Source organism: Ambystoma mexicanum, chromosome 10, assembly GCF_040938575.1.
Source record: "Ambystoma mexicanum isolate Mex_15411 chromosome 10, UKY_AmexF1_1, whole genome shotgun sequence".
Taxonomy (NCBI): domain Eukaryota; kingdom Metazoa; phylum Chordata; class Amphibia; order Caudata; family Ambystomatidae; genus Ambystoma; species Ambystoma mexicanum.
Genome location: NC_090932.1, coordinates 1630134247 through 1630147530, shown reverse-complemented (window position 1 = coordinate 1630147530; position 13284 = coordinate 1630134247). Strand labels below are relative to the sequence as shown.

Sequence of the window (13284 nt, the reverse complement as noted above, 5' to 3'; positions counted from 1 at the left end):
CGGGCCACGAAGCCAGGCAACATGTTAAGATGCAGTGGGAAGATTACACTGATAATACTGCACATCCCACGTGCCACGAAGCCAGGCAACATGTTAAGATGCAGTGGGACGATTATACTGATGTCACTGCACAACCCACGTGCCACGAAGCCAGGCAATATGTTAGGATGCAGTGGGAAGATTACACTGATGTCACCCAGCATCCCAGAGGACACGAAGCCAGGCAACATGTTAAGATGCAGTGGGAAGATTACACTGAACTCACCGTGCATCCCAGACACCACGAAGCCAGGCAACATGTTAAGATGCAGTGTGAAGATTACACTGATGTCACCCAACATGCCATAGGCCACAAAGTCAGGCAACATGTTAAGGTGCAGTGGGAAGATTACACTGATGTCACCACACATCCCAGAGGCCATGACGCCAGGTAACATTTTAAGATGCAGTGGGAAGATTACTCTGATGTCACCCAGCATCCCACAGGCCACGAAGCCAGGCAATATGTTAAGATGCAGTGGGAAGATTACACTTTTGTCACTGCACAGCCCACGGGCCACAAAGCCAGTCAACATGTTAAGATGCAGTGGGAAGATTACACTGATGTCACCCAGCATCCCAGATGCCACGAAGTCAGGTAACATGGTAAGATGCAGTGGGAAGATTACACTTAAGTCACTGCACATCCCACTGGCCACAAAGCCAGGCAACATATTAAGATGCAGTCGGAAGATTCCACTGAGGTCATCCAACATGCCACAAGCCACAAAGCCAGGCAACATGTTAAGATGCAGTGGGAGGATGACACTGATGTCACCCAACATGCCATAGACATTGATCTCAGCGTACATCCAAGAGGCCACGAAGCTAGGCAACATGTTAAGCTGCAGCCAGACGATTACACTGATGTCACTGCACATCCCAGAGGCCACCAAGCCAGGCAACATGTTAAGCTGCAGTGGGAAGATTACACTGATGTCACCCAACATGCCATAGGCCACAAAGCCATGCAACATGTTAAGATGCAGTGGGAAGATTAAACTGATGTCACCCAACATGCCATAGGCCACAAAGTCAGGCAACATGTTAAGGTGCAGTGGGAAGATTACACTGATGTCACCACACATCCCAGAGGCCATGACTCCAGGCAACATGTTAAGATGCAGTGGGAAGATTACTCTGATGCCATCCAGCATCCCACAGGCCACGAAGCCAGGCAACATATTAAGATGCAGTGGGAAGATTACAATGATGTCCCCAACATCCCAGAGGCCACGAAGTCAGGCAACATGTTAAGATGCAGTGGGAAGATTACACTGATGTCACCCAACATCCCAGAGGCCACGAAGCCAGACAACATGTTAAGATGCAGTGGGAAGATTACCCTTTTATCACTGCACAGCCCACGGGCCACGAAGCCAAGCAACATGTTAAGATGCAGTGGGAGGATGACACTGATGTCACCCAGCATCCCAGAGGCCACGAAGCCAGGCAACATGTTAAGATGCAGTGGGAAGATTCCTCTGATGTCACCCAACATCCCAGAGGCCACAAAGCCAGGCAACATGTTAAGATGCAGTGGGAAGATTACACTGATGTCACCCAACATCCCAGAGGCCACAAAGCCAGGCAACATATTAAGATGCAGTGGGAAGATTACAATGATGTCCCCAACATCCCAGAGGCCACGAAGTCAGGCAACATGTTAAAATGCAGTTGGAAGATTACACTGATGTCACCCAACATCCCAGAGGCCACGAAGCCAGGCAACATGTTAAGATGCAGTGGGAAGATTCCTCTGATGTCACCCAACATCCCAGACCCACAAAGCCAGGCAACATGTTAAGATGCAGTGGGAAGATTACACTGATGTCACCCAACATCCCAGAGGTCACAAAGCCAGGCAACATGTTAAGATGCAGTGGGAAGATTACACTGATGTCACAGCACATCTCACGGGCCACATAGTCAGGCAACATGTTAAGATGCAGTGGGAGGATGACACTGATGTCACCCAGCATCCCAGAGGCCACGAAGCCAGGCAACATGTTAAGATGCAGTGGGAAGATTACACTGATGTCACCACACATCCCAGAGTCCATGGCGCCAGGCAACATGTTAAGATGCAGTGGGAAGGTTACACTGAACTGGCCGTACATCCCAGAGGCCACGAAGCCAGGCAACATGTTAAGATGCAGTCAGAAGATTACACTGATAACACTGCACATCCCAGAGGCCTCGAAGCCAGGCACCATGTTAGGATGCAGGGGAAGATTACACTGCTGTCACTGCACATCCCACGTGCCACGGAGCCAGGCAACATGTTAAGATGCATTGGGACGATTACACTGATGTCACTGCACATCCCATGTGCCACAAAGCCAGGCAACATGTTAAGATGCAGTGGGAAGATTACGCTGATGTCACCCAACATGCCATAGGCCATGTCGCCAGGCAACATGTTAAGATGCAGTGGGAAGGTTACACTGAACTGACCGTACATCCCAGAGGCCACGAAGCCAGGCAACATGTTAAGATGCAGTTAGAAGATTACACTGATGTCACTGCACATCCCACATGCCAGGAAACCAGGCAACATGTTAAGATGCAGTGCGAAGATTACACTGATGTCACTGCACATCCCATGTGCCAGGAAGCCAGGCAACATGTTAAGATGCAGTGGGAAGATTACACTGTTGTCACTGCACATCCCACGTGCTACGAAGCCAGGCAACCTGTTAAGATGCAGTGGGAAGATTACACTGAAGTCACCCAACATCCCAGAGGCCACAAAGCCAGACCACATGTTAAGATGCAGTGGGAAGATTACACTGATGTCACTGCACATCCCAGAGACCACGAAGCCAGGCAACATGTTAAGATGCAGTGAGAAGATTACACTGATGTCACTGCACATCCCAGAGACCACGAAGCCAAACAACATGTTAAGATGCAGTGGGAAGATTACACTGATGTCACCCAACATCCCAGAGGCCACGAAGCCAGGCACATGTTCAGATGCAGTGGGAGGGTCACACTGATGTCACCCAACATGCCATAGGCCACGAAGCCAGGCAACATGTAAAGATGTAGTGGGAAGATTACACTGATATCACCCAGCATCCCAGAGGCCACGAAGCCAGGCAACATATTAAGATGCAGTGGGATGATTACACTGATATCACAGCACATCCCACGGGCCATGATGCCAGGCAACATGTAAAGATGCAGTGGGAAGATTACATTGATGTCACCCAATATCCCAGAGGCCACGAAGTCAGGCAACATGTTAAGATGCAGTGGGAAGATTACACTGATGTCACTGCACATCCCAGAAACCACGAAGCCTGGCAACATGTTAAGATGCAGTGGGAAGATTACACTGATGTCACTGCACATCCCAGAGACCACGAAGCCAGGCAACATGTTAAGATACAGTGCGAAGATTACAGTGATGTCACCCATCATCCCAGAGGCCACGAAGCCAGGCAACATGTTAAGATGTAGTGGGACACTTATGTCACTGCACATCCCAGAGGCCACAAAGCCAGGTAACATGTTACGATGCAGTGGGAAGGGTATTACAGCCATGTGAGATATTGTATTGCAAAATTAACTGGAATCCTTGCAAAGCTTAATAGTAAAATATAATTTTCCAGCACGGGAATCCTACACGCCTGAAAAATGCCCTGATAAAAACAATGTAAGACGGGTTGACTCTCGCGGCACACACGCCACTTGAAATAAGCCTATTATCAAGAAAGCTGGTGAACAAAGTGATTACGACACTATAGCAGGCAATAAGCAACTTAACCCGCCCCCCACCCACACCCCCGCCGTTGACAAAACTGAAAGAAAAACTGACCTCAGACCTAGAGGACCTGGAGAAGGAAGACTAGACAGGTGCTGTAACCTCACCAAGACAGCCCCCAATCCATAGAAGGCTTTGGTTCGTACAACACTAAATTCTTCACAGAGTGCACTATTCGAGGCTAAACTTACATTGTGTGGCACAGGCCGGCATGGAGGACAGTCTTCCATTTCATGTGGCATTTAGCACAAAATACCACCCTTCTGGACAAGGATTTCCATAATACTATCTAGGGTTAGACAGCATCAAAACCCGGCCTTCCCTAAACGGACCCTTTTACACATCTGGGAGTTTGGGGGACATTATCTCACGAGCTGGGGCTACTATGCAGGTAAATGGGGTACAGAAGTGACCCCCACACTCCACAAGGTGGAAGGAAGGCCTGGATGGGTGTTGTTCACCAGAAGAGAGAATATGCACAGGGCCGCATTCATGGAATGTACTGCAGAAATTACCACTTGCACTGACTTTGCACTGCAAAAATACACTTTGCACAGTTCCATGAATCAGGGTTTGTGCCGGCAGTGCAACGTCACTTTTCAGCAGTGCAAAGTCACTTCGAACTGGGCAAATATTCCATGAACCGGGCCCATAGATAGAAAATCTTTGGGCACACATCGGTAAATCTGGGGGAACTGGTTGGCGCTATATTGAAATTAGACTCTGATAACTGTGCTTTGACTGTGGACAGGGGTGCTATGATAAGATAGTATATTTTATTTATAGCGCGCCTATAGACAAGCGTTTCAAGGCACGACGAGGCAGGGGAGGGGAACAAGGGGGAACAAGAATGTTCTTGCTAAACAATGCTAAACAATGCTAAACAATGCTAAACAAATACATGCGCTGCCTTGATTTGCTAGACCTGGACTTTTTCATTGAGGGAAGGGAGGATGGTTGGAGGGGGCCTGTAAATTTCATGTTATTTTTGTTGCATGTGCTATGTTATCCGTTGATTTATTCAAAAACTTTTTAAAAAACGTATAAAAAAGACACTTACATTAAAACGCAGAAGTAATTAGATTGGAGTGCACGACATTCTTCTCAAATGTTGCTTGCAACCATTAATCCCCAAAAGTGGCTGCCCCTTTAAATATCTGCATAGGCAATGCGTCCCCTTGTGACATGAATCTGGGGGGACTATCCCTCATGCGGAGCCACAAAAGATCTGTGCAGCAGGTGGATTCCACAGGATCCCCATTTAGATCCGCATTTTCACTGGAATAGGTTGGTAGAATGGCAGATTGCCAGGCGAGGAAACAACACAAGTCAAAATATTTTTTTTAAGTCACCTACCTGTGGTTCGATTGGCTGCTCCTATCCGCAAACAGCGGGGATGAACTCAAACCCGAGTCACCTCACTGTGGTCATCAGATCCAAAGACACGAGAACAAATCAAATTTGAATACCTGCAAGACATACAAAAATGACAAAATGAGGAGACACAACCCTCTACTGGAGGCTCGAACAAATCCGGCCAACGCCAATGTATTCATTTTTTAATTTTAGGGTTTTGTATAGTGCCGCGTGACCCCAAAGGGGGGTCAGAGAACTCATTCTTGAATATTTTAACCACCCCACAATATATCAGATTTAAAATCGCTTGTGAAGAGTAAATGAGAAAATATGACACAAGAAAACAACCACCCATCACTAAACGCCCCAGACATTAAAAACTGCCTGCACAGGTGGAAGCATGGATGACAGCAAACAGACCAAGGCCCTGATTCATGGAATTATTTGCGTGTAAAACAGGGGTTTGCGTGCCATGCTGCCCGCAAATCCCTGTTTGACGAATGGGGATTTGCGGGCAGAATGGCACGCAAACCCCTGTTTTACACGCAAATAATTCCATGAATTAGGGCCGAAAACTCAACCCTAACAAAACAGAGCCGGTGCTCTGAAGCCCTACTGGTTCCAACTCCACCATAATCCCATGGCTGACGAAATGGGCCCTTCCCCAAACACATCAACCACAGTAAGGAATCTTGGAACACAATGGACAACACCCTCACTCTTGATCCACGGGTCAGAGCCCCCATCAGAAGCAGTGTCTCCGAGCTGCGCACGCCACGCCTCATTTTACCTTACTCAACATTCCCCCACAGGGCCATGGCCATCTTTTTTCCAATGCTAAACAAACTGGACTATGCAAAAGGCCTCTATCTCGGACTCTCAGATTGCCGAATTGAGAAAATTCAAATAGATGAAAATGCAACAGTAAGACTTCTCAGAATTTTCAAAACCTGGTGTATCGCCTGTCGTTCATACCACGGACGGTGCTACTCCCCCTGCAAAAGTACATTTCAACACATCGCTCCTTACAGAACACTTAGGGCCCGCGATGCTGCACTAGTACTAGTGACCAACTTCAAGAAGAAATGGCAAGGAGGATCCTCTTTTTCAGTTCTGGCCACGAAACTGTGGAACACCCAACACAAACCCAGAGGCGGATTTAGCTCTCGGATGACAGACAAAAGACAAGCGGGACCTGCCATGTCCTGGCCAGCCACCTTCCCAATCTACTCACATCAGCCACAACACACACACACCTTCATCCATCCCTGCTGGCAGTCAGGCACATTGGAATGGCAAAGAGCCTCTTAGCGCTCGCTCACAGGGCCCCGTTAAACATGTGTCACGGCTCGTGGGGGCCCATTTCAATTTGACTGTGCCCCCCATGCCTATAGTTAGGTGGGGTAGACACAGTCTGCAGCACTCTTGGATTGCTTAGATAAGAATGGATACAATTGACTGCTCTTTAGGGGCAAGCAGCCAGAGGGGAGCTGAAACACTAAACTGCCACTGAAAAGTTGTACTTACTCGCTCAGCAAAGTGCTAACGAAGATAAAACCAGAGTAAAAGGCAAAGAGTTGAGAACACTGATGGATCCTGTGTGCTATCAAAGGCAGTCTATATCGTGCCGGCTTCAAAGCACACATTTAAAGTCTTCAGTTAAGGTGACAGCAACCAGCAAAGGACAGCCTGTAACATGCACACATGGCAAAGTGCACATGTAATGCCATGATAGAAAGAACTATATTGCTGTGTAGTAAGACTGCCAAAACAGGGGCAGCTGCTTGGGCCCCTCTCCCCCACCCCCCAGATGCTCTTAAACACATACAGTGAACAACAGAATCACAACACTGTGGGACTTTTGGGCACACAAGGCACTGATATGTTCAAATGTGTCATCTGGGTCTGGCCAGCAAAAGATATGCAGAACCCTAACTTGCAAGATATGGATTGACATGATCAGAAGGGACATCACAGTAAATAACATTACAAGCAGTGACATCAGTCTTCAATACAATAGGACACCATTGGTAAAGACATTAACAGAGGTTTGCAATGCCAAGAGAATAATGTGCTGTGCAATATATAAATATTGACTATTAACAATATGCAACAACTCAATAGTTTAGTAAACCATGAGAGTGTTTCCTCATAGCAAGAATTGCAAACTAAATGACTTCTAGCAACACCCAATGTCAGCAGATCAGGCACAGTGAGATTAAATTATTTGCCCAGGATCACAAATTTAACTAAAGTGGTGAAATCAGTATTTGTACCTAAGCTGCAATTTAAGCGCTTAACTACATCACTTTGCAGTGATAGGTCACACATTTTTATTTATACAGTTTGGGTTTTCAAAAATGAAATAATCAGATATTCTTTCAATGCCTTGAAAAGTACACAAATCACATAAGAAAACAACCTGGCAATATATACATTCTTATAGAAATAGGTCAAGCAAAAAGATGTGTATAGCTTTATTTTTGCCACCTTGAATGCATGATTGCAGTAGCTGCCTGCAAAGTAATATGGACCTAAAAACAATATCATTTGGTTTTTTAAAAAAAAAATGGTATTGGCAGTGAAAGAGAATTCAATATAAGGTAGTAAGCTTGAGCCATCATTTTACATACTCTGCTCCCATTTATTATCACCCACCAATCGCACCTTTTAAGGGACAACAGTCCTTGCCCAGGCGCCCCTGTGGCTGGGTTATCAACATCTAATCGGTTTATTGAAATGAGGTTTACCCAAAGCTGATCCTGGGGGTGCTGGGGAGCAGTGGGAAAGGTGCTGTGCCTTTTTCTTTCACCATTTCAACCAAAGGCTCTTTGTTATAAAGATCCCGCTCTAGTTCTCATTTTTCTGCTATTTGCATACTCACATTCCTTCCTTCGCTCAATTCTTCCCTCCTTCATTTACCCACAATACACCATTTGCCTTTCCATTGCTGCCCCTCCACTCCCGATTCCTCGCTCACTTGCCTCCCTTCTCTCCCTTTCTCCTGCCCTCCCACACTCTTCATTTCTCCCTGACTCATTAGACCTCCATTATTCCCCATGCTCCTTATAGTCCTGAACCCACTGCTCTCTGTCTCCCCTCCCTTTAATCCTCTTCAGTCTGCATTTCCACTCCCTCTTGTGCCCCATAACTATTGCCCCATTTTCCTTCCCTCGATCATTCTCTGCACCCATTTGCCCTTTTACCCTCACCTGGCTCCCTTCAATCACCTTATCTCCTGCCTTCACTCACTCTCCATCTCCCCTCACGCTTCTGCCCTCCTTCATTCGCCACTTTCCTGACCCATCAGTGTTCATGTCACCTGCTCCTTCTCCCTCACTACCCTGCCCTTATTCCCTCTCCATTCCCATTCAGTGCCCTGATGCAGGGCCACATGGAGCTGGAGGAGTTATGGGTGTGCTGGGTAGGAGTTATGCGTCTTTCAAGTGCCACAAGCAGCACCCACAAGAAAAGCTAACCTCTGGGATGTTTTGAGATTAGAAGGTGAACTCCTTTAAGTCTAAGATGTACAATGACATTTCAAGTGTGTGGGGTCAGAACACCGGGGAGATGCACACAATGGCTCTGCATGCTGTAGGAATTATCCAGTGATATCACCTCCTGTAACGTCCCTTCCCATTGCCCATGTTATTGCCCATTGCCTCAAACCCTATCATTTCCAACATTAGCTTCAGGCTTGATCATTCAATATTAACAAAATTGACAGCAAAACCTGGCGAGGAGGCACAGCTATCTCTAGCTAGAGTCAGGCCCACAAACACAGAATACTGTAAAAAAAACTGAACTTTACATTTATTTTAGCATTTGTCCCTAAAGTTAATTATTGTGCCATTCTGCCCCCTCTAGGCTCTGCCTCCATGACCCGGCCACCTGGGGCTCTTTTTCATTTTTGCCCACGGGCCCTTTTCCTTAAATCTGCCACTAACCAAACTTCTCCGCCTGGAGGAGAACCACCTGACTTTCAGGAAACACAGCTCAAAACTTGGCTTTTCAACCAACCACTTTGAAAGAAATGAAAAATAATAGCAACACCCTAAAAACTGTGTTTCAGAAACGCAGGCTAATTTAGAAGAAACGTTTTAAAGTCTTGGCACTACCATCTGCGGGAAACCAAGCTGGCTCATGAAACCTCTCCTGCGTGGCACAGGCCCAAACCTTTAATCTCAGTGAAATCTATCACCAATTACCGGGAAGGGCCAACACCCTCACCCCCACTCTCCGCCCCCTCATCCCTCAACCCCTCTACTAAAATCTTGCATTCTTACACCTCCCACACTCCTGCAGACGACCTCCTACGTCTCGTGCACTTAACAGATTCAGACCCTATCCATCTTCTATCAACAACCATGAAGTTCATTTTTGCACTCCATAATCCAGTGACTGCCCATATGACTAACCTGCACGGCCGGTACCATCCGCACACAGCATAGAGATGTTCAGATCGACACATAGGTAACGGATACTTCCGACCTGCATCCATGAACACCAAAGGTTTCTGCCCCTGGCATCCAGCTAACACACCTTGGCCTCCTTTTATTTTAAAGAGCCAATGAGCAGCGAGGGCAACATTATTGACAGAAGGGTGCTATATTAGACCACACTACAGTAAATTTTCCTCCCACCTGATCCAATTCCACGTCTCTGCTAACCCGGGGCCAGCAACAATCGAAATCTAAAAAGGGTTATTTTTTAGCACATGTCCTCTTTGCCCAGGTGGCCGGCTTTCTTTGGGCTTCCTCTTTTTCTTTTATGAAAAAAAGTTTGCAAGTGAGCATTTTTATTAAAAAGAAAAAAATGGCCATTAGTGCTGGTTGTGGGAGATAATGTAAGTGGTGCCTTCATTGATGGACCACTCCGGGATGCTAAGGCCCCGCAGCCCTTCTGAAATATCCTCACTATGCTCGGGCTGCGGGCCATTATCACATGGTAGGGCCCAACACCGAAAGCAGTTACCTAAGTACAAATCTTATTCTGAGCTTTGCAAACTCATCTAGTCCATTTACATAACGTCTATTGTTCTTTTTTCAGGGAACGCACCTTTTATTTACACAGTGCATAACAACATGCCGTATGCCTGTATCAAACAATGACTACAAGCAGGTAGCGTTTTCACCTAGGTACAAGCTAGAGGAACATTTACAGTGATCTTAAGTTGTCCCATACCAGGTGGGAAATGCCCCACCAATTTCGGCCAGCAGGATCTCATCACTTTGCATTCTGGCACTTGTAATCCTGCATTTACAGTGTGAATACTACAAGCATGCAGAATTGCATGAGAGAAAAACCAGGTCCTGTGGAATGCCCCAAATCTGACACGGGACAAACCAAGATCTGTGGTTCGGATTGTTTTTTTTTTTTAAATGAAACGCGCTTTCAGTTTACAGTCAGACACAAGGAAAGGGGGTGCTTTAGAAAAAGGAATATGCACATAGGTCCTACTTTAAGCTGGCAGCACCACCACCAAAAGTGGCTTGCAGAAGCAGCTCAGGCTTTGTCATTTTCGTGCCAAACTGAGGAGCACTTAGGAGAGCATTTTTAGGAACTTTTGTTGAAAATGGTGCGTTATAAAGCACGTGGGCAAGTGAGCAGTAAAACAAAACATGTCAAAGTTAGTTGCTGCACAGCATGCTACATCAAGATAATGCCTCTTATTATAACAACATGCCGGTATTACCGTACACCGGGAAGGTTTCGGCACTGCATAGTACAGGTTTGTTAGTGAGATGGCTGGAAAATAGCTCCATCTAAAAGCTGGAGGTTATTTTGCCACTGTACCGGCAAAAATAGCCGGTGTTACCAGAACCAGTATTACCAATTTCAGTAATACTGGCTTTCAGTGCTATTTGGATGACAGTTCGTTTTCAGGCTCACCTCTGCCACCTCTTCTCCCTCTCTCATCGCTGACTGACTGTCTGCTATCCAGGAGTGGTGTGCCGCCAATGACCTCTGCCTTAATGCCAGTAAGACGGAGATCCTTCTCATCGGCACACCTGCACCTTCCTTTCATGTCACTCTCTGGGCGGCCTCCCTTATCTTCCTACTCGAGCTCTTTGCTCCTCCACCTCCAATTCTCTCAGGGTCCGTCGCTTCTCCAAGCAACGAGTTGGGGGTAGATCTCTTTCTTCGGTTGGTGCCTCCCTCTGGAACAGCCTCGCTGCCTCCCTGAAACCTGAGGAGAATCATCTCCGGTTCCGGAAGCACAAGACCTTCCTCTTTGCTTCTGCTTTCTCTCTCCTTCTCACCTGCTGATTTCCTCTCTGATACTGCAGTGGTCACTTGGCTACCCTCTGAATTCGGGCAAAGGTCCCTGCCTGCCCAGTTGCACACCCGCACTGCCTCCTGGCAACTCCAGCACTTGGGTCAGTTTCTGCAACCCTACAGCCTCTTATCTGCACTTATTAGACACCTGCTGTCTTCACTTAATCCCTGCACTTGCCACCGACTGGCTACACTACTTGTGTTTGGTATCTTGTACAGCAATCGCCCTTCCTCCCCTGTCCCTGGCACTTTTCCCCTCCCCTATCCCCTGCACTTGTGCGATCACAATATCACTAGGCCTAGTAAGATCGCTGTCTTTGTCCTCCCTCTGTTACCCTCCCTTGACTCGTCATGCCTTGAAACACCTGTGTATAGGCACGTTATAAATACCATATCATATCATATCAATCCCCATGGAGTCCAACTGGACTCCATGGAATGAGGATTTACCACTGTTACCGGCAGTCGGAATACAGTGGACATTCCACCGGACCGTGTGCCGTCCACCGGACCGTGTCCCGGTAACGGTATTACCGTTTCCCGGTATCCTGCTGTTATTACCGCCAGGATACTGGGAAACACATCATGAGGGCCAGACTGCTATGTGGATGGTTGATAAGCAGGTACAGCCAGGCAGGAGGAGCACTATGGCGGGCACACGGCTGTGGGCGCAAGGTTGATGGGGCAGAGTAGAGGTGCAGAGCAAAGGAGGCAGGTGGTAGAGCGGGCAGGGCAGAAGAGGCAGAGCAAAGGGTGCAGACAGTGGAGCGGGCAGGGCAGAAGAGGCAGAGCAAAGGGTGCAGGCGGTGGAGCGGGCAGGGCAGAAGAGGCAGAGCAAAGGGTGCAGGCGGTGGAGCGGGCAGGGCAGAAGAGGCAGAACAAAGGGTGCAGGCGGTGGAGCGGGCAGGGCAGAAGAGGCAGAGCAAAGGGTGCAGGTGGTGGGGCAGGCAGGGCAGAAGAGGCAGAGCAAAGGGTGCAGGTGGTGGAAAGTACAAGCTACCAGAAGACAAGTGTAGGCAGCTGCCAAGGGCACTATCAGCAGCAAGTCACTGTGGGCACCATTTTGGGATGCATGCAGGATTGTGGAGGAAGCGGGGAGGGATGTGTAATATCCCTGGCCGGTGCTGCCGCTGGGGGGGTATGATCAGGATCTGGAGATTGCCGGGCATTCTAGGCCACGTGGGGTGCAGCGCGGCGCCAGTGAAAGACACGTCACACAGTTGCCACTCCCGAACTGCGGGCTTCCGGCCTAGCGGTATCTTTATTGCACCTCACGTCACCGCGCATGCGAGCCGTGAGGCGGATGTAACAGAGGGCTCCATGTGTAGGGTGGTGCAGGGTGCACTGTATCAAAGGGTGAGGGGGTTAAAGGATGAGGAGCGAGGCTGTGGCGTGAGGAGTGGGTGCAGCACCCAAGCGGCCTCTCCGTTACACCTGCCGCATCCCACACCTCAGAAGGCTGGCTTTCCACCGGAGCATCTTGAGTCTCCACTTCCTCCTAGGAAGGAAGCTTGGATCTGCTCTCCTGGCGCATGCGCCTCTTGGAGCCAAAACACAGCCTGGATTAAAAATACACTTGAAACACTCTCAGGCTTGGCAGCACAGCTTGCACCGTGCTACTGATCCTATCCAGAGCCAGAACTCCCAGACGAAGGGCAGGCTTAGCCAGGCTTTAATCACCCACTCTGGCAGCTCACAAGGCCTCTCCCCTCTTCCATTTACTATTCCTTCACACAAAGGATGGTGCATGTCTAGAGTAGCTTCAGGGGGTCATAGGTTACAATGAGGACCCGAGCCCTTAAATTCGACCACGCCGGGTGTGTCATGATCATCTGTGC

General features: G+C 48.1%; 1 protein-coding gene across 11 annotated transcripts in view; it reads right to left on the bottom strand.

The window, feature by feature from the left end:
- Positions 1-13284, bottom strand: part of ARVCF (ARVCF delta catenin family member) — a 2420581-nt gene that overhangs the window by 2151453 nt on the left and 255844 nt on the right. For all 11 annotated transcript variants that reach the window (XM_069620022.1, XM_069620031.1, XM_069620027.1 and 8 more), the window contains exon 2: positions 5168-5280. The gene's annotated coding sequence lies outside the window, so the exon portion shown is untranslated. The remainder of the gene's footprint in view (positions 1-5167; positions 5281-13284) is intronic.